Consider the following 21107-nt stretch of genomic DNA (forward strand, 5'->3'; position numbering starts at 1 on the left):
TTGGGTCACTTATATATATACTATCATGTTGTCTGCAAATAGTGAAAGTTTGGCTTATTCCTTTCCAATTTGTATCCCCTTGATCTCCTTTTGTTGTCTTATTTCTCTAGCTAGAATTTCAAGTAGTATATTGAGTAAATATGGGGAGAGGGGGCAACCTTGTCTTGTTCCTGATTTTAGTGAAATCACTTTGAGTTTCTCTCCATTTAATTTGATGTTGGCTGTCATCTTGCTGTAAATTGTCTTTATTATGTTTAGGTATGTTCCTTGTATTCCTGATCTCTCCAAGACCTTTATCATGAAGGGGTGCTGGGTTTTGTCAAAGGCTTCTTCAGTATCTCATGAGATGATCATGTGATTTTTTTCTTTCAGTTTGTTTTTATGGTGTATTACATTGACAGATTTTCATATGTTGAACCATTTTTGCATCTCTGAGATGAAGTCTACTTGATCATGGTGGATAATTTTTTGATGTGTTCTTGAATTCAGTTTGCAAATATTTTATTGAGTATTTTTGCATCAATGTTCATGAGGGAGATTGGTCTTAAATTCTCTTTCTTTGTTTCATCTTTGTGTGGTTTGGGTATCAGGCTAACTGTAGCCTCATAAAAAGAGTTTGATAATGTTCTCTCTGCTTCTATTGTGTGCAACAGTCTGAGGAGTATTGGTATTAGGTCTTCTTAGAAATTCTGGTAGAATTCTACCCTGAAATCATCTTGTCCTGGGCTTTTTTTAGTAGGGAGACTTTTAATGACTGTTTTTATTTCTTTAGGGGGTTATTGGTCTATTTAAATTTTTTTTTTTTTTGGTTTTTCGAGACGGTCTATTTAAATTGTTTATCTGGTTTTGATTTAACTTTAGTATGTGGTTCCTATCCAGAAAATCATCCATTTCTTTTAGATTTTCTAATTTTGTGGAGTACACAATTTTGAAGTATGATCTGATGACTCTCTGGATTTCCTCATCTGTTTTTATGTCTCCTTTTTCATTTTTGATTTTGTAAATTTGGATGTTCTCTCTCTGCCTTTGGTTAGTTTGGATAAGGGCTTGTCTATCTTGTTGATTTTCTGAGAACCAACTCTTTTTTTCATTGATTCTTTGTATTGTTCTCCTTGTTTCTATTTTATTGATTTCAGCCCTGAATTTGATTATTTCCTGACATCTATTCCTCCTTTTTGAGTTTGCTTCCTTTTGTTCTAGAGCTTTCAGGTGTGCTGTTAAGTCACTAGTGTGGGATTTCTCCAACTTCTTTATGTGGGCATTTAGTGCTGTGAATTTTCCTCTTAGCACTGCTTTCGAAGTGTCCCATAAGTTTAAGTATGTAGTACATTCGTTTTCAATGAATTCTAGGAAATCTTTAATTTTTTTCTTTATTTCCTTCTTGATCCACTGGTGATTAAGTTAAGCATTATTCTGTTTCCATGAGACTGTAGAATTTCTGTAATATTTGTTGTCATTGAAATCTAATTTCAAGACATGGCAGTCCAATAAAATACAGGAGGTTAAACCAATTTTTTTTGCTTTGTGACTGAGTATGTCAGTGATTTTAGAGAAGGTTCCATGGGGTGCTGAGAAGCAGATATATTCTTTTGTGTTAGGGTGGAATGTTCTGTAGATATCCATTTAATCCATTTGAGTCATAACATCTGTTAGTTCCCTTATTTTTCTGTTAAGTTTCTGTCTGGCAGAACTGTCCATTGGTAAGAGTGGGGTACTGATGTCTCCCACTACTAGTGTGTGTGCTTTGATGTACAGTTTAAGCTTCTGTAATGTTCCTTTTGTAAATGTGGGTGCCCTTGTATTTGGGGCATAAATGTTCAGAACTGAGATTTCATCTTGGTGGATTTTTCCTGTGTTGAATATGTAATGTCCTTCCCAATCTCTTTTAATTGATTTTAGTTTGAAGTCTATTTTGTTAGATATTAGGATAGCTTCACCAACTTGCTTCTTGAGTTCTTTTGCTTGTTAAGTCTTTTCCCAGCCTTATACTCTGAGGTAGGATCTGTCTTTGAAGTTGAGGTATGTCTCTTTTATGGAGCAGAAAGAGGAATCCTGTTTTCGTATTCATTCTGTTAGACTGTGTCTTTTTATTGGTGAATTGAGTCCATTAATATTAAGGGATATTAATAACTAGTGATTGTTAATTCCTGGTATTTTTTGGTAGTAGTGTTGTGTTGATATTTTTGATATTTGTTGGTGTAGGATTATCTGTTGCCTGTGTTTTCATGGATGCATCTTTCTTAGATAGGACTTTTTTTCCTTCTAGTGCTTTTTGGAGGATTTGTGAATAGGTATTGTTTAAATCTTGTTTTTTTTTTTAATTTTTTTTTTTTATTTTACAACACCATTCAGTTCCACATAATAGCCACAGATTTCCCTGTTCTCCCTCTCTCGCCCCCTCCCCTCCCCCCAGCCCACCCCCATTCCCACCTCCTCCAGATCAAGGTCTCCCCGAGGACCGGGATCGACCTGATAGACTCAGTCCAGGCAGGTCCAGTCCCCCCTCCCAGACCGAGCCAAGCGTCCCTGCATAAGTCCCAGGATTCAAATAGCCAATTCATGCAATGAGCCCAGGACCCTGCACCACCGCACAGCTGCCTCCCAAACAGATCAAGCCAAATGACTGTCTCACCCATTCAGAGGGCCTGATCCAGTTGGGGGCCTTCAGCCTTTGGTTCATAGTTCATGTGCTTCCATTCATTTGGTTATTTGTCCCTGTGCTTTATCCAACCTTGGCTTCAACAATTCTCGCTCATATAGACCCTCCTCTTTCTCACTAATTAGACTCCCAGTGCTCCACCAGGGGCCCAGCCATGGATGTCTGCATCCAGATTCCTCAGTCCTTGGATGGGGTTTATGGCACAACTATCAGGGTGTTTGGCCATCCCATCACCAGAGTAGGTCAGTTCCTGCCGTCTCTCGACCATTGCCAGCAGTCTTTTGTGGGGGTATCTTTGTGGATCTCCGTGGGCCTCCCTAGCTCTCTTCTTCCTCCCCTTCTCATGTGGTCTTCATTTACCATGGTCTCCTATTCCTTGTTCTCCCTCTCTTTTCTTGATCCAGCTAGGATCTCCCACTCTCTTCCCCTCGACCGTCACCCTTCATTGCTCCCACTCATGACCAGGCTGCTCATGTAGATCTACATACTTGGCCACAAAGCAAATCTCAACAGATACAAAACAGTTAGAATAACCTCCTGTGTTCTATCATACCACCATGGTTTAAAGTTAGATTTCAACAACAACAAAAACTACAGAAAACCTACAATCTCATGGAAACTGAATAATGCTCAACTGAATCACCAATGGGTTAAGGAAGAAATAAAGAAAGAAATTAAAGACTTCCTAGACATCAATGAAAATGAAGACACCACATACCCAAACTTATGGGACACTATGAAAGCAGTGTTAAGAGGGAAATTCATAGCACTAAATGCCCACATAAAGAAGTTGGAGAAATCCCACACTAGTGACTTACCAGCACACCTGAAAGCTCTAGAACAAGAAGAAGCAAAGTCTCCCAGGAAGAATAGACGCCAGGAAATTATCAAAGTGAGAGGTGAAATTAATAAATTAGAAACTAAGAGAATAATACAAAAAATTAATGAAACAAAGAGTTGGTTCTTTGAGAAAATCAACAAGATAGACAAGCCCTTATCCAAACTAACCAAAAGACAGAGAGAGAGAATCCAAATTAACAAAATCAGAAATGTAAAGGGGGACATAACAACAGACATTGAGGAAATCCAGAGAATTATCAGGTCATATTTCAAAAAACTCTACTCCACAAAACTGGAAAACCTAAAAGAAATGGACATTTTTCTGGATAGGTACCACATACCTAAGTTAAATCAAGACCAGATAAACTATTTAAATAGTCCAATAACCCCTAAGGAAATAGAAACAGTCATTAAAAGTCTCCCAACCAAAAAAAGCCCAGGACCAGATGGTTTCAGCGCAGAATTCTACCAGATCTTCAAAGAAGAGTTAATACCAATACTCTCTAAATCTTGTTTTATCATAGAATATTTTGTTTACTCTGTATATGATGATTGAGAGTTTTACTGGGTATAATAGTCTGGGTTGGTATCCATAGGCTCTTAGTGTCTGCATAACATCTGTCCAAGACTGTTGACTCTAATGTTTTCTTTGACTGATGAATCTATTTCCTCTATAGTATCTTCAATGCCAGATATTCTCTCTTCTATCTCTTGCATTCTATTTGTTATGCTTGCATCTGTAGTTCCTGTTTGGTTACTCAGATTTTCCATTTCCAGCATTGCCTCAGTTTGTGTCTTCTTTATTGCTGCGATTTCAGTTTTCAAGACTTGAACTGTTTAATTCACCTATTTGATTACCTTTTTTTGCCTTTCTTTAAGGGATTTATTGATTTCTTCCAATTTTTTGTTTGTATTTTCTTTGATTTTTTAAGGGAATTTTTCATTTACTCTTTAAAGTCTTCTATTGTCCTCTTAAAGTCATTTTTTAAGGTCGATTTCTTGTGCTTCTTCTGTGTTGGAATATTCAGGTCCTACTGAGCCACTATGTTCTGGTGGTGCCATATTGCTCTTTATTTTGTTGAATGTATTCTTGCACTGGCATCGACCCATCTCTTCCTGCAATTGGTGCAAGCCATGTCCTTTTCTGAGGAAGCCTCTTTTTTTGTTTGTTTTTTGTTTTTTGAGACTGGGTTTCTCCATGTAGTTTTGGTGCTGTCCTGGATCTCGCTCTGTACACCAGGCTGGCTTCGAACTCACAGAGATCTGCCTGGCTCTGCTTCCCAAGTGCTTGGATTAAAGGTTTGTACCACAGACACCTAGCCTGAGGAAGCCTCTTTTGGTCCAATTGGCACTCTTGGTCCAAACAGAACTGATGGAGTCTCTGTCTCAGGGAGCAGCTCTTGGCCCAATTGGAGCTCTTGGTCCTGTCAGAGCTGGTGGAGTCTCTGTCTCAGTAAGCAGCTGTGGTCATGGAGGATGGGTAGGTTTGAGAGGTGTTGTGGGCCTTGTAGGCTACAGGGTCTGCTGTGGGGGGTAGTCAGTCCTGCCTGAAGGAATCCTTCCTGTTGGTGTGCAACTGGGACTGAAATGGGTGGGGATATCGAGATGCAGGTTGTGCCACTGGGCCTAAAGCCTAGAGACTAGGGTGCTGGACTAGGAGAACATAGAGTAACCTCTTGGTTCAATGGGAACTGGCAGATTCTGTGTCTTAGGGAGCAGCTGCAGTCTTGGAGGATGGGTGTTTTCATTATATTTTCTCCCACACATACTCAGGTTACTTTGATGTTATTAACTTACTACCCTATATGACCCACCCTCACCCACCTTACCTTCCCACTATTCACTTTGCGATTATCTAATGACCTAAGTTCTACTTTTATAGCTTTTAAAAAAATTCCACATGAGAGTAATTATCTAATACTCATCTTTATGAATTTGACTTATTCACTTATTAACACTATGGTCTCCAGTTCTATTAATTTTTCTTCCTAACATAATTTCCTTCTTCTTAATGCTCAAGATAATTGTGTATATAAACCACACATCTTTATCCATCCAACTGCTGTTAGGAGTTACACTGATATCTTGTCCTGGCTGTTGTAAAAATTTGAGAATGAACATTGATATTCAGATACCTCTGTTTTATACTGCATTTGATGACTCTGTGCAGATATTCAAGAATGATATAAATAGATCAGATCTCATTTATACTTTTGACTATTTAGTAAATATTATACAATACCCTTTGCAGAGCATATATGTACAACATAGTATAAGAGATATTCTTTTTATAGATTAGCATACCAGTATGATATGCGCATCTATATGGATTTTATATATGAAAGAAAGTAATACACATTTAAATACATGAGATGTCTTTAGTCAAAGAAAGTCTAAAATGAGGTACATATGTGAATATATCTTTTCTATTTCTCCAGAGGCAGCTGTCAATGAAAGAACCAGTGGTAGACTTCATGCACTAGAATGGAACTTATGAAAACAAGAATAATACCAAAGTGAGAGCCATTTCTAATAAGCTGCACATTGAAAACAAGAAAAAAACATTTTAAATTCACTATGCCTTTTCAGTCTAGTGCATTTAAAAGTCTAGTACATACTATATGTACTTGTATATAGTCAAATTCATTAAATACACATTTTGTGTTGAATTTTGTATGACTTGAGGTTGTAACTATAGATGTGCACATGTTAGCCAAGCTTCATGCTTCTAAGCTATCTCTTCTTTCTATTGCAGTTTAAGTACAACTTTTATACACATTTTTCCACAGCTTTTGTAGGGCACCTTTTACCTCTTTGTTTCTCAAGCTGTAGATAATGGGATTCAACATGGGAATTACCAAGGTGTAGAATACAGATGCCATTTTATCAGTCTCAAAAGAGTGACTAGATTTGGGCTGTACATACATAAAAAACAGAGTCCCGTATAATACAACTACCACCGTCAGGTGAGACCCACAGGTAGAGAAGGCCTTGTGTCTGCCCTCGGCAGAGTTCATCCTGATGATGGCCACAAGGATCAGTATGTAGGACACAAGTACTACAGAAAGGGATGAAACCAAATTAAATGCTGAGAAGATCAATATTATAAGTTCAATGTCATGTGTTCCTGAGCAAATCAAAGTCAACAAAGGAAGGCTGTCACAGTAAAAGTGACTAATGACTTTATGACCACAGAAGGAGGAAATGAAAATTTTAATGGTGGTGATCAGAGAGAGGAAGGCACTGAAGAGATAGGGAATGATCACCAGTACCCAGCACACTTTCTGAGACATGATGACTGTATAGAGCAGAGGGCTGCAGATGGCCACATAGCGGTCATAGGCCATTGCTGCCAGAACAAATAGCTCACTAATGATGAAGAAGATGAACAAAGCTAGCTGAAGGGCACACCAGTTATAGGGGATGGTATTCTCATTTGTTACAAAGTTTACCAACAGTTTGGGTCCCACAGCTGTTGAATAACCAAAATCAATGAAAGCCAGATGTCTGAGAAAAAAGTACATAGGTGTTTATAGCCTCTCATCCAACGTTGTGAGGATGATCATACCCAAATTTCCCACCACTGAGGCAACATAGATGAGAAAGAACATTATGAAAAAAGGAGCCTGTAGTTCAGGGCGGTCTGTGATACCCATGAGAATGAATTCATTCAGCACAGAGAGGTTCTGCTTCTCCATCTAGACTGTTAAGGAAATGTTTATTGGAGGTATCTTCACAGCCCACTGGGATTCAGGAAGTTATCTGTTAAAATTTCAGAGTTTAGGTCACATAGTATACTAGAGTTCTATGTTTTTATGTTCTTCCTTTGTTTTTGACAGGAAGTAATTTTATATGAATCATGTGCGTTGCTGAACACAAATACAAGATTCAAAATTACTGTACCCTGCATGTTATAAACAGTTTTTCTTTCTGCAATATATTGACTGTATCTGTAAAGTATTACACTGTCCTTGTGATTTTGTTTGTAAATATGTCATTTAAAAGAGGCTTGACCTAGATTAAGATTACGGATCTTTTAAAGTATTTCTCATTACAATATGTGTGTGTGTGTGTGTGTGTGTGTGTGTGTGTGTGTGTTTGTGTTTGTGTTTGTGTGTGTGTGTGTGCGTGATTTGTGAAACATTATTTTAGAAAGCAGTAAACTGAAACAAATCATTTACATATGTCTCTGCTTTATATCTTTACAACTCATCCATGAACATCACTAACTCACTCTACAGGGGTTGCTTTATATTTCCTAATTGTATCATCTTATACACCAAATAGCACCCTGGCCCTTCATCTATTTAATGTTATAAAATTGTATCTTTACTCTCTTATGGTTTGCATATATCTTGAGATTATAATGGGAAATTAGTTTCAGTCTTGCATTTGTTCTGAGGTTAGTAATAGTGTCAGTGAAATGATGTATCTGATTATGCCGTTATTTATTCCAGCATATTTTAAGTAAACTTCTATGCTCCTAATAATTAAACTATTGAGTATTTTGCCTAAGCAAGCTACTAAAAATCTACTTACTTCAAAATTGAAAATATAAGACTAAAGGAGCAGATGATATCTTCAACATGAGGGAATAGTGTCTACCCTGATACAGAAGCAACACCAAATGATGTATCATGTGGAACAAAGAAAGGTCTACAGTTACTAGGAATAACTAGGTACTACCAAATGAATATTAGCTGCCTAAGATGTCATAGCATCCACAGGAATTTACTATGCTCATATTTTAATTTTGTCTCCTTTTAAACCATTATTACATCTTCCATCAGCTAAATATTTATGGATCTGAATCAATATCTGCAGTTCTTTAAAATTACATTTTGTCGATTCCTTTCTGATATCTTTTTTCTGTTCGTTTAGAAAAAAATGCCTCCACATACACAATTGTATATAAACTTTCCTAGAATATAAAAAATGAGAAGCATTGTACTCTTCCATCCAGTATGGCTGGAATACACACACACACACACACACACACACACACACACACACACACTTGCACACATATAAACATATACTCACATATACACGCACACCTACATAGACACATACAAACATGCACACACACATATACTGGCACACACATACACTCACACAAACACACACACACACATAATTTGTTATATATATATATATATATATATATATATATATATATATATATATGATATATCTTCTGGACATGACATGGCCATCACATTCATGAGCTCACAGCACCTATTGTTTTCTGCACAGCAAAACTTGCACTGAATCAAATAATCAGAAATCTTGGCACAACCAGGGGAGGCCCTCTCCTTCAGGCCCTTCCATTTACTGAAGAACTACTAGAAGTTGATATTTTCTGGGGGAGGGAAAATCATTCTTTATTGAAGATGTGGTCCCTGGTAGGTTTTCCACACTCCAGTGGATGGCCCCACAGCCGTTCATACTTGAGTGGCAGTAAGGGGATTTAGGAGATTATAAAAAATTAAATGATTCCTAATGATATTCTGTTATACTCATGGATTAGTGCCTAGCCCAATTGTCATCAGAAAGGCTTTATTCCAGAAGCTGATGGAAACAGATGCAGAGACCCACAGCCATACATTAAGCAGAGCTCAGGGAATCCTGCAGGAGAAGGGGAGAAAGGATGATAGGAACCAGAGGAGTCAAGCACACCACAAGAAAATTCACAGAATTATCTAACCTGGCTCATAGGGGTTCACAGAGACTGAACTGAAAAACAGGGAACCTGCGTGGGGCTGACTTTGGCCCTCTTTATATATGTTACAACTGTGTAACTTGGTCTTCTTGTGAGATTGCTAGCAGTGAGAGCAGGGGTTATCTCTGACATTTTTTGGCTGCTTTTGGGACCCCTTTCCTCATGCTGTGTTGCTTAGGCCAGCCTTAAAACAAGGAGCGGTGCCTAGCCTTACTGAAATGTGATATACCATGTTTGGTTCACAGTCATAGTAGGCTTGCACTTTTCTTAGGAAAAGTGGAGAAGTGGATGTGGAGTGCAGAGGGGAGGTGGGGGGAAGGACTAGGAAGATAGGAAGAATGGGAAACTGTGGAAAGGGTGTAACATAAAGAAGAAAAATAACAGACATGAATTTTGTACAGCTGTGTATTGGAAGACATATGGGAGGATGAATGGGGAATATTGAGAGTATATTTTGTCATATTTATTTTTATACATGTATGAAATTCTCAAAAATAAAGAAAAAATTAAAAAATATATAGTAACAATTTTTAAAAAATCATTATTACAATTTAATTATGAATAACATTAATATATCATTGACAGCAGTTTAAAATAAATTCTATGTTTTATGATTAAAAAGTAAAAGAAGAATAATTTTCTATTATATTGCATTGGAAATAACATTATCCTGGGTTAATAAATTTAAGATTGGAAAATTTGTGAATACAATTCATCAAGCTATGAAATTGAATAGAATATAAAGGATATTAGAGTATGTGAGTGAATAATGCAGTTATAAAGTCTTACAAGATCATGATTGATAAAATATATTGTAAAATGAGAATGTTGGACTTCAGTACTTCCTAAAAGGGGAAAGCTAAAATTATGTTTAAAAAAAGGTCATAGAATTCCTAAATAATTGGCAAAGGAACTATGTTCCTGGCTGCTGTGGGATATCTTTCTGTATGCTGTGAATATGCATTGCTCTGATTGTTCGATAAATAAAGCTGTATTGGCCTATGGTAAGGAACTTTAGAGTCAGGCAGGTAATACAAGCAGATAAATAGGAAGAAGAAAGGCAGAAGGGAAGAGATACCAGCCTGCTGGTCAAGGAACAACATGCCAGCGTACCAGTAAAGCCATGGAACATGTGGCAAAATATAGATTAATAGAAATGAGTTAATTTAAGATATAAGAGCTAGATAGCAAGAAGCTTGAACCATAGGCCATCCAGCTTGTAATTGATATAAACTTCTGTGGGTTTATTTGGGTCTGAGTGACTGCAGGACATGCAGGAAACAGGAAAACTTCTGACTACACCTGGCTCTAACATATCAAGGTTACAAAACTGTCTATTTTTTTTTTTTAAATTGGGAAATATTTGTGAAGCTTTAGGATGTACATTTAAAATTTGGCATATGTGTGATTTGTGATGGTAAAAATCGAGTTACTTTCTTATCCTTAGGTACTAATTATTTTAATGTTACCAATTCCATGCTAATCTAATAATCTCAAATATAGGATAGATCATTTAATTTTCCCCCCTTATTTGAGATGATAATTTGATTACATTTCTCCCTTCCATTTCCTACCTTCAGACCCTGACATGTAACCATCACACTTGGTTTCAAACTCAAGGTCTCATTTTCATGAATTATTGTTGCATGCATACATTTGAGGGATCCTTTTAACCAATAGTTACCCAACTGTGGCATTTAAAATCATAGCTAGTTTCTCCACTCTGCTTTGGAGGCCATCTCCATTTTCCCCACCACTCATCCTTCTTACCCTACTAAATCCTTAATTAACATTCCTCTCTTTGTTCTGTGACATCAGTTCTTTTAGTCTTCACCAATCTGAAAATGCAAAATTTATTTTTTCTGTTTCCTCTATGTCACTCAACATATTGACCTCCCGTTTCCTCCATGTTGCTGCAATCAGTTTGCAATTGCAAAATCAATACAAAAAAAAACTATATTCCCTTTCTAACAAGATCTTAATATGCTTATATAGTAGAATTTGCTAATGAATGTGACCTTTATGAAGAAAATGTAGCTATAATCTCAGACTTTTGCTCATTTACTATTTTCAGAGTTTCACTTAGTTGTGCAGGCTGTGCTGAAAATGATGATGCCATTGTCTCAGCTTCCCATGTAGCTAGAATATGGACTAGACCAGGGTCTTAGATGACACGCCTATGTTACTTTCTCTCTCTTTTATCCTTCAGATCTGACTGGAATAAAAATGAGGATCCTTAACAAGTCTCACTCTTACCTGACAAGCACACCTTCCCAGGAGACACTAAGGGTTCAGTAAAGGATCTGAAGCACATGGGTTCCCTGTTATGTAGGGGTAGCAACCAAATCCCACTAAATTAGAATATGAAATTTAGCAAGTAGAGTAACTAAGGTGAACAAGTGAGAAAAACCAAGAACATTTTTCTCAAAGAAATAAAAGAAAGAGGCAAAAGAAGAAAGAACTTTCAGTTGCTCAAAAACTGTTTCAGGCCCAGGTGCCTAGGTGAGTAAACAGTGTTAGAAAAAGTAAGACAACATTCTCTTTTTAATTTTCAAAAGTAAAAACACCCCTACTTCTAACATACATTTCATGGAATGTATCTGAAAATCTCAGAGAGATAACTCCTCACCCAGTGTATACAATAAAAACAAAATCCACTACTTTATCTCAATAGATAAATACCAATTGCAGTATACACTTGTGAATTACATGGAATCAGTAAAACTTGTCTCAACTTTCAAATTTAGAAAATGTGATAATGTGCAAATTCTATTTCTCTTGACTTAATTTGAAGTGTGAAGTGGGTATCTATAAGTCTTATATTTTAATGTCAACTCACAAATCAGTATTATATGCCTTCTGATGATTCTTTTAGGTATTTACTCTAGTACTGAGTACTGAGTCCAGATGATAGGCTCACTCTCTACCAATAAGCTAGATTTCTTAAGTTTATTGCCCTCTTAAGATCTTTCTTAACATTCCTTAACAGAAAAGGAAGAGGAGAAGTAGATTATGGGAGGGCAGAGGGGAGGAAGAGGATGGATTGGGAGGAAAAGTGGGAGGGGAAATCTCTGGGTGGGATGCAAAATTAATTAATTAATTAATTAATTAATTTAAAAGTTCTATTATATCTGTGCTACTGTTATTCAATAATTTTAGGATAAAACCATGTAACATAAATTTTACCAAATACCACTTTGAATGTACAGTTAATGCTATTAAGTATATTCCTATTGGAAAGAAAATGACTTAAATTTTCAAAATTATTCATAATTTCTTCTTAAATATTTTATGTTATTCTCAACATTAGTTATTTTAAGGTTGCATTTATTGATTATACCTCATTATTTAAGATTCTCAAATGCTTGGTCAGACTTCTGCGTATTCAGATGTCTGACCTTTTGGTAACCCTGCTATATAACTAGTGTCTGTCAAGGATGTGAGTAGGTATTCCACCTCAACCTTGAAAAATATTTCTCCATCTTCATTTGTGATGTGTGAAAATTGTAACAGCTATAATATACTGGGATGACAACATCTCTTAAATTTGATATAAATAGCAGAGGGAAAAGAGTGTCCTAGCATGGACTGAGAATATGTTTCAGAACTGTATTCCATCATTTTAAATATTTGATCTCAGCTACTGGTTTTGCAACAGAAAACTCAGAATCTCTGATCTCCTGCCTTGTAGTGGCTGCCATGGCATATGTTTTAAAAATTACTAGATTTTTGACACAATACTGACATGGCACTCTTAAATCTCTTAGTGAAAACCAAATCAGGATGAAAATTCTTAATTCAGTTGTATAGTTCATATGAGAAAAGGTAATACCAAATCTATAATATTTTAGAGCTTACAGCAGCTGACTGAATGAAATGGAAAACATATATACATTTTATCTGTAATTCTTTGACATGTGGCCATCATTGATGTGAGCAAAGCAAATTTAATATAAAGTTAACAGAGGAGAAGATGCCCTATTATGATGATCTGTGTTAGCCTAAATACACGCTTATTCTTAACACTTGAGATTTACTGTCTCTTCCTACTGTAGGTATGAATGTACCCCCTGCACCTACTATGTTGAGCCACTTTGCACTTGTCCTGCAGAAATGTTGGTATAAATGAGAATTTTGTTTCTCCTTATACTGCCAAAAGTGGAAACAATAGCTGAGAAGAGGATGGAATTTAAGGTGTTAAAGAATAATGTGTGAGCAATAAAAGACAGGAATGAATGTATCAGACTCAAGGTTCCCTGTCCTCTGTAATAACTCCTTAGAAGTGTCTTTAAGGCTGTCTTGATAAGTTTTGAGCCTGCATCCCACTTGTTAAAAGCAGCAATCTTTTTTTGGTTCACTCATTATTGGATTTCTCTCTCTCCCCACTCCTTCTTTTCATTAAGTTGTGTGCTTTCTGCAACTACTATCAAAAACCTAGTTTATTTGTTTCAGTGCCAGCTCTTGGGGAGAGTCACAGTGAGACAAATCTTCTTTTGTATAATACTAGTAAAGCAGACAGTTAGAGAAAAACAACAATATGACTGCATAAAAACTAGGGAAAGTGACATGACTTTACTGAACAACTGGAAACTGCTTTTAAAGGTTCTTTTTATTGGAAATATTTAGACTCATTTCACATTATCCTTCTGCTCAAAACACACACCTAGATAACAACATATTTGCTGCAATAATGTTCTACTTGACAAATTTAAAAAATGCTCATTTTTTTTCTCAGACTTCTCATTAGTATGGAAATAACAAATAGACATAAAGCTAACTAGGAAACATGAAATTACATATATTGGTTTAAATATGATGATGATAATTGTGTCTATATTTGAAACTGAAGATGTCAGGAATGATCAGTAGAACTAATTTGATACCATGAAGATTGGTTCAAACCACTCACCTAGAATGCGAAAAGGGTTCTTGTTCTTCTGTTAAGAACCAGACTGCAATCAATGCCCTTCCAAGTGTCTCTTCCTTTTGAAGTATACATATGAGAGCTTGCATGCAACTTCTTATTCCCAAAACATCTTAGAACTGACAAAAATATCACTGGGTATTTGTTAATTATCCAGAGACCAGTTGATTTCCCTACTGAGAAATTATCTTATACAGCATTCAATTTATTTCATCTGTTATTAAATTTAACTTGAAATATTTAAATAGCTGTAAGCATTATATATTTTGATATTATTATTCTTTCACTTCTAAGTGTAACCACCAAACATTTAGCAATTTGCACCATGTGTTAAAGCAAGCTTTACGCTCAGGGTTAAAGAACAGTTTAAACATGCCTAATGGTGACTTTAAAAGATTAACAAGTTGACTATTGCAAACTTCTTATAAAATGACAGTAAATGATAAGTTAATGGTAAATCTATAATTACCAGGAATTCATTAACCTTCATGACTCACCTCTTCCTTATAGACTATTCATTTCCTTATAGATACTTCTACTGTAAAATTAACAGAAGTACTTAAAATAAAAGTATCCTTATAAAGTAGATACAGTACATATTTTAATGTACAAATTCATTTGATGTCTGTTTTATAGATAAAGATTTTGCTTAAGTATAATTTATGAATTATGTATTTTCACTATATTGTTTATTTCATTGAATAAAATTATGATAATCTCTGTCAGCAACCATACATTCATTTCATGGTAATGGACACTCAGTTAGTTATTCATTCCTGATTTCTCCTTCTGAGACTTTATTTAAAATTCTTAGTTCTTTCTATTACAATATTAAATATTCTTGGAATTTGCAGGCATAAGACAGAATTGAGATCTGGAGAGTTGATTCTCTATTGATTGCTGACACCCCTCCTCTTGAATCAGGGAGTCAGATTCATCAATTACCTTTCCTATTGTCTTCCTTTTTTCTGGGGTATGACTCACCACATTTACATTAGGATGTAGTAAAAATGAAACCCAACCCTGCTGTTCTCAAAGCTTCCTTTGGTGACAAAAGAAAGCCAGGAGGTGGTTCCATCTCCCTCATTATTTGGAGACTTCATTGAGATTGCCTTCATATCATGTAAGAAGTTTCTACTGTACTAGGTTTCTATAGTTGAGTTCTTGGCCAAAGGGTCTCCTCATAGAAGTCCCTAAACAACCTATGCTGTTAGAAGGACAATAGGTTTGTCTCCACAAACAGATAGCAAGGTCCCATTGATGAAGACAATACCCACACAACTAATTGAAGATGGAGATCAAGCTGGTGCCTACAAAGAATCTTCATCCCCATTTTCTAGTGTCTATGACATAGAAAGGTACTCTGCAGGCTACCAAAAAAAAAAAAAAAAAAAAAAAAAAAAAAGGAGAGTAACACCAACCCAACCTCATAACATTTTCTTCACAATCTGTCATGCCTACAAACTATGCTAGGGCAATGGTGGTAACAAACCTTGTGGGAGATACCAACCAATGTCTGATTTGACTTAAGGCCTATTCCATGAAATGGAAGCCATACCTGACACTGCTTGGGTGAACAAAAACCAAAAACTCCAGTCTATATAGCACAGAGACCTAGGGGAAAACCAAATACTACTGGTCAAAAAAAAAGTAACAATAAAGTGACTCCTAATGATTATTCACTATAGTCATAGATTTTTGTCATATTAAACCATCATCAAAGAGGCTTCCTCCTGCAGTAGTTGGGAATAACTAGAGAGACCCAAAACTAGACATCTCTCTCTCTCTCTCTCTCTCTCTCTCTCTCTCTCTCTCTTCACACACACACACACACACACACACACACACAAACACACACACTGATAGAGAGAGTCTTAGAAACACACAGCTCTAAATGAGACCTAACCATTGAATTCCTTCCCTCAGGAAACACTGAAGAGACAGAAGGAGTTGGAGAGAGGGAGCAGATGAAAGACACCAGGAGAAGAAGGCCTTTTAAAACAATTGGGCAGATTTCATATGAACTCACAGAGACTGAAGTAAAATGTACAGGGCCTACATGGGTCTGCATCAGGTCCTCTGTGTGTGTATATATATATATATTTACTGTAACTTAACATTTAGAACTTTTAGAGGATTCTTGAATTTCTAAAAAAATAATTATTTGATTCTTTTGTTGTCTTTTAGGGATTTTTTTTTAATTTTTCTGTTGGCTTGTCTTTGTCTAATTTGAGACCATAGTTTCTGATTAATCTACTTATTAAGAAATTATTTTATTCATTTTACATGACAATCAAATATCCCTCTGTTCCCTCCTCCCCACCACCCACCCCACACAATCCACCACAAATTACCTCCTACAAGAAGGAAAGGCTTCCCATGGGGAGGTATATTATATGGTTCTAAAATAACAAAAGAAGGTCACAAGCAATTAAAAAAAAACATTGATTGTGAAAATATACTATATACATATATATGTACAGTCAAGCATTACATTAAATTCATGCGCAAACTGGGAGAAGTAGGGCCCAGCCTATTGTGATAGTCCCCCCAAAACCCGTCGGGGTTCTCCTGTTTCCCCAGGTGATTTTGGCATAGATGTAGTGACTTGAACAAGAGTCCAAGAGGCTGGCTTCAGTCACAGGTCTCAGGGTCAGCCATGTAGGCATCCAATTCAGCATCCAGGCTCGCTTTCGTTTCCGACATGTATGCGTCCAGTTCGGCGTCCAGCTGCTCCTTGGTCAGTTGGGGGCGAGTGAGGGCACCTCTCTCTCGCCCATGGCCGCGTCCACGGCCACGCCCCCCTGGCCCTGGGCCTCCAAAAGCCCCTCTTCCAGGACCTAAAACAGCCCAACCTGGGGGTGCCATCCCGCACTCTGGGCAGGGTTCTGGCCTCAGGTCCCAAACGTACTCCTCCTCCTTGGGGCAAGTGTCTCTGGATGATGGCTGTGCCTCTTCCTCCATTCGCTCCCCTGGCAAGGGTAACCATGGGGCTTCCTAAACGGACTTGGATGCTCCTCTCACCCAGGGGCCCCTCTAAGCTCTGCCTAGGATTTATCGCTGCGTGGACAGAGGGTCTCTTCTCCATCTGTTGGGCCATTCTTCTGTTTCTGGTAGTGGCGAGGTGCCTCTGCCACCTCATGGAGGCCCGGACATTCCCTGGCATCGGCTGTGGCTGTTTGTTCTTCTGCAGTTGAGCAAAATGCTCATTTAGAGACATTTTGGTGGTGCGTCTGAGCACAACTCTGGGCAATGGCTGTGCGGGCCTCTTCAAATCCTGAGAATCCAGGGAGGTTAGCTGGTCAGCGGGTATGATGTGAAGCTCTCTCATCGTGGGTTGGATATCTAGAGGGCCAATGCTCCCGCTCGTCAGGACTGCCCTGCCCTGCCTTTCCTCTGGGCCACCACAGCTGGCACCGCCAACTCCTGCCTGGTGTCCAAAGCAAAGTCGCAAGAGCTGGGGTGGAGCCTGCGGCCTCCTGCAGCTACATCGCAGGCAAGCAAGGGGCTTTTGAGGCTCTTTCGGGAACTGGTGCCCCAACAGTTTGATCAAAGAAGGCGCTCCAGTCCTAACTGGTCTTAATCACAACCCAGAGCCAGATATCTAGAGTGAATACCGAAGGGCTAGAGAGACAGAGGAACAAGCCCCAGCCACTTCTCACCTTCCCTACTCCACCAGTCCTCCCACTGAATGGCTGGGAGTCCTCAGTTCAAAAGTCCTGGAGTTCTTGTCTCTTTCCGTCTTATATACCCTTCTCTGCCTTGGCCACATCACTTCCCCCTTAGTGCTGGGAGTGGTGATCACGTGACGCCCAAGGACTTGGATTAAGGGCTTTGTGTCTGTCCTAGACTGAGTCCATCCCCTGTGGTCCAGGGTGGCTTTGAACCCTCTCTCGAGCGCTAGGGTAAAAGGTGTGTGCCATACCTCCTGGCCCCTATGTTTAATCTAGTGGCTGGCTGTGTCCTCTGATCCTCGGGCAAGTTTTTATTGATACACAGTATATCACCACATTTCTGCCCCACCCACCCCCAATGCTACCCCCACCCACCCCCACCCCACACCCACCCATGCCCTTTTTTTTTGTCTCTTTTGGAGGAAAATAACAAAAGCAGTCCACATCCCAAGTGCAAGAAAAACTATTGTGAGCATTTAAAAATGTACTGTCAAGTACTTCATCAAACAAGCATGCCAAATGGTGGTGGTTAGGTCCCCAGCCTATTGTGACAGTTCCTCCCAGCATCTGTGAAGTTTTTCCTCCTGTGGTGGCACAGACGAAAGGCAGGACGTGCAAGCCGGAAGAGCAGGAGGATCTAAATACCCAAACCACGATGAGAGAGCTTTACATCGTACCTCCTGGGCACCTAACCTCTTTGGATTCTCCGATTTTGAAGATGCCTGCCCAGCAGAGTTGTGCTAAGACACACTACCAAGATGTCTCTAAATGAGCGTTTTGCTCAACTGCGCAAGAACAAACAGCCACAGCAGACACCAATCAATGTCTCGGCCTCGAGGAGGTGTCAGCAGCAGTTCGCCTGTGCCAGAAACAGAAGACTGGCCATGCAGATGGAGAAGAGACCCTCTGTCCATGCAGGGTTTAATCCTAGGCAGAGCTTAGAGGGGATCCTGGGTGAGAGTTGCATGCAGGTCTGTTTAGGAAGTCCCATGGGTGCCCTTGCCAGGGGGAGCGAATGGAGGAAGAGGCACAGCCATCATCCAGAGACACTTGCCCCAAGGAGGAGGAGTACTGCAGCCAGAACCCTGCCTCAGGGCAGGATGTCACCCCCAGGTTGGGCTGTGTTAACTTGTGGAAGAGGGGCTTTTGGAAGCTGAGGCCCAGGGCATGGCCGTGGACCTGGCTGTTGCTGAGGGAGTGGTGCCCTCACTCGCTCTGAACTGACCAAGGAGCAGCTGGACGCCTAACTAGATACATGTTGAAAAGGAAAGCGAGCCTGAATGCTGAGTTGGATGCCTATATGGCAGAGACAGCTCCTGAGACCTGTGACTGAAGCCCGCCTCTTGGACTCTTGTTCAAGTCACCACATCTGTGCCAAAAATCACCCGGAGAAAACAGGAGAAGAAACCCGATGGTTCTGGGAGGAGCTATTACAATAGGCTGCGACCTATCTGCCACCATTTGGCGTGTTTATTTGATGTAATGCTTGACTACATTTTTATATTCTCATGATAAAGAGTTTTTTCTTGCATTTTTGTTGTGGACTACTTTTGTTATTTTCGACCAATACTATGTACCTCCCCATGGGAGGCCTTTCCTTCCTGTAAGAGGTAATGGTTGGCGGGTTTGGAGGGGAAGACTGGAGGGGAGGGACATAAGAACAGGGGCATATTTTATTGGTATGTAAAATAAATAAAACAGTTTCTTAATAAATAGATAACTCAGAAAGTATTGTCTCAAATTAGATAAGCCAAGCCAACAGAATAATATAAATTCCTAAAAGAAGGCAAAAGAATGAGCGAGTCACGTTGTCTAGTGGAAGTCATGCTTTACTGTATATATTGTATATGCTCACAATAAATAGATTTTCTTGCATTTTGTTGTTGCCTGCCTTTGATATTTTCGATCAAAAAAAAAATGGAAGGGGGCGCAGTTGGTGGTGGGGTTAGAAATGTGGTGATATACTTTGTATCAGAAATGCTTGCCTGAGGGTCAGAAGACACAGCCAGCCACTAGATTAAATGTAGGGGCCAGGTGTTATGGCACTCACCTTTCATCCTAGCACTGGAGAGTTCAAAACCACCCTGGACCTCTCAGGATCCCATCATTCTAGGAGAGAAAGGGAGCCTCAGGTCTGTGGCACACCCTTAATCCTAGCACTTGGATGTCATGTGATCATCACTTCCAGTACTAGGAAGGTAGTGACGTAGCCAGGCAGAGAAGGGTATATAACTCAGGAAGAGACATGAATTCTATGTCCTTTTCAACCTGACCCATGTGTGCCCTGTCCAGGACAGAGATGAGAAGCAAAGGGCTATCTCTATTCCATAAATACTTACCCCTAGCAGGACTATTTGGGGAACCTGCCACTAGGACCCTGCCCAGGGCAAGATGTCACTCCCAGGTAGTGTTTGATAGTTCGTGGAATGGGTGTTCCGGATGTAGAGGCTATGGTTGTGCCTGAGGGAGAGGTGCCCTCACTTGCCCTGTACTGACCAAGGAGCAAGTGGATGTCCAATTGGAAGCATACATGTCAAACACAAAAGGACGTCTGGAAGCTGAGTTGGATCCCTACTGGCACTGGCAGATCCTGAGACCTGTGACTGAAGCCCGCCTCTAAGACTCTCATTAAAGTCACCATATCTATACAAAATTAACCTTGAGGAAACAGGAGAAGGAACCTCTGGGAATCTGGGAGAACTATCACAGTAGGCTGTGTACCCACTTGCCACCAGTTGGCATATTTAGTTAATGAGTCTATATATTGTATATACTTACATATTGACTCTATATACTGTATATACTTATTGTTCATATTTTTTCTTGCATTTCATTATTTTAGACAAAAAAGGAGGAATGTAGTGATAAAGTTTGTGTTAAATAAAGCTAGCCTGAGGATCAGAGGACAGAATCAGCCACTAGAGTAAATAGAGATGCCAGGCAGTGGGGGCACACACCTTTAATTCTAACACTAGAAAGCAGAGTCCTGCCAGAGTGTCTGTGATTCTAAGCCTCCCTCCATTACTTTTGATTGATTTAGTCTAGAGAGAAACAAAGCCAGCCATTGGTGGCATACACCTTTAATTCTAGATTTCTGCTGTGGATATTGCTCTGTATGCTGTGAATGCTATGCTCTGATTGGTTGATAAATAAAATGCTGGTTGGCCTGTAGCCAGGCAGGAAGTATAGGTGGGATAAACAGACAAGGAGAATTCTGGGAAGAGGAAGGCTGAGTGGCTGACTGCAGCCTTCTGCCTAGGGAGCAGCATGTAATGGCACACAGGTAAA

At 39.0% G+C, this 21107-nt stretch overlaps 2 pseudogenes; one reads left to right on the plus strand and one right to left on the minus strand.

Moving 5' to 3' along the window:
- Positions 1-6255: 6255 nt before the first annotated feature.
- Positions 6256-7197, minus strand: LOC114710115 (annotated as a pseudogene).
- Positions 7198-16923: 9726 nt separating this feature from the next.
- LOC114710142 lies at positions 16924-19152 on the plus strand (annotated as a pseudogene).
- Positions 19153-21107: the final 1955 nt, after the last annotated feature.

The sequence above is a fragment of the Peromyscus leucopus genome, chromosome 4, assembly GCF_004664715.2.
Source record: "Peromyscus leucopus breed LL Stock chromosome 4, UCI_PerLeu_2.1, whole genome shotgun sequence".
NCBI lineage: Eukaryota > Metazoa > Chordata > Mammalia > Rodentia > Cricetidae > Peromyscus > Peromyscus leucopus.